This window comes from Rutilus rutilus (genome assembly GCF_951802725.1).
Source record: "Rutilus rutilus genome assembly, chromosome: 21".
In the NCBI taxonomy this organism is placed as follows: Eukaryota; Metazoa; Chordata; class Actinopteri; order Cypriniformes; family Leuciscidae; genus Rutilus; species Rutilus rutilus.
Window position 1 is genome coordinate 24032576 of NC_140226.1, and position 2091 is coordinate 24034666.

Sequence of the window (2091 nt, forward strand, 5' to 3'; positions counted from 1 at the left end):
AACCGGTTTACTTTAGTCTTAAAGGACCCGTAAAGAAGTGAAGCCAGATATAATATATTTCAAAACGTTTGGTAAATAATATGTATACATATTATTAAAGAAAATTAAAGAATTTTGCGAAAAAAGTCGCATGTCACAATTATAGACCATTATTTTAAGCCATAAAGAGATCACAGTTCTAGTGAGCATTTTTGATTCAGGCAACAATGGGACGCAGCAAGGAAAAATGACGTTTGACACGATTAGGACCCCTAGCGCGCTCTGGTCAGAAGCGCGTTCTGGTGAATTCAGCTACGAGCGTTGCGTGCCTGGTTGCGTGTGTGCGTTTTTTTTTTTTTTTTACAGTCTATGGGTAAACCAAACAGGCGCGTCTGCAGTTTTGTGATGAGTGACATTTCTCATTTATTTCAGTCAGTGTTGATTTAATAGAGGTATACTTAAATGAAATTGTATTATCAGGAAAAATCAGTGTGTTAAACTATCCTAGCTGATAAAAAGATCATTTGGCACTGGCAGGCGAGAGTTTCTGGGTCGAGAAGATTGAATAAATAAGGGTCGTAATCTTTATGTAACCTAAAGAGATTTATGTTTCAATAAAGAGATATGTGTTTTAAACAACCTTTACGTAAAGTTCTTATTTCATAAGGTTTGGTCATTTATCTTCGTCTGATGGAACCTGTAACAAACACGGTAACAGCTCTTTTCATCAGAGGTAACGTTATTCCTCCTTATATGGAATCATCTGCTATAAGCACAATGTAAATGCGTGGTAAATATAGACTAAAACAAATGTTTTTTTTAGAAACACGTCTCATCTTACACTATTGTTGTTGCAATATGGGCTCTAAAGCCTGGTTTCCTTTGGCAAATATTTTCTTTCGCCTAAAAGGGAATTGTTTGGAGAATATACAGATCATGTTGTCCTAAAGAACTTACCAATGAAATTCTCATATAGAGCCATTCTTGCCATATGCTTTTGCACATAAGGCATGTCAAGACTGCAATCTACAACATCATTTGTCACATTAAATTTAAACCCATAAAGACATATTTATACTTTATCAACAGCCTACTATAGAATTATGCTTTTTTTTTTTTTTTTTTTTGGGATCTCTGAAGAAACATTTCAGTCTTGTGCATATTATACTGTTAAATCAGTAATGAAATTTCTTACTAACGGTAGGCCTATAATCTAAAGCTCAACATGACTTAGAAGTGTAAATAAACTAAACAGTATTGTCGTGGATCTATACAGTATGCCAAAAAAATTTACAATAAAGGTTCTCATTATAAAAATACGTCATACTTTAGTGGCCAAAAGAGATGTACGGCCTATAGGAAAATCTTCACTCTTTATTCAGATATTATTAAAATGTGTATTGTTAAAAGCTGCACATTGTGCTTGGAGTCTATTATTTTATTTGTGATAACGCAATGACACATGCCAAATTGTGCGGACATAGTTTTTGACCAGGCTGTCATAGGAAAGTTCTTTTAAAATAATCAAACAAAGCGTATTTTATGTACGCAATTATGTTTATATACATACATTATTCAATATCCTTTAATCCTCTTATTCTCATTTAAATGCAACTTGTATGAACATGTGCCACTTCGAATCTTTATCTTATGACTTATTATATGCATTTAATTCCAGTTCAAAATACGTAGGCTATATAGGACTGTTAAACTGAGTTGGTTTGTACTAATAATGTAGTGCAATATTTAAAGCATTTGAAGTTATTCTCAAATTCTAACTTTAATATCCCTTATGTTGCATTTTTATAGAACTAACTTACTTATTATTTAATTATATTTAAAATATGAAAAAACAGAGACTGTATTTTCTTGCTATATCCTCACATCTTCACTGGTGGGCTCTTGGCAGAAGTGGCTTGTCATGTGGCTTGCTGATCACACAATCTAATGTACACACATATAGACACAGTCAGTCAGAATTTTAAGACCCTTTTCCTGAGGTCACCCACAAAGTTACTGTCTTAATGTCTTAAAAATCTCAGTGGCAGAACATTCCTCTCCCTGCCCCTACTTGGAAGCTGAGAGAAAGACGTGCAGCTCGCCGCTCCAATC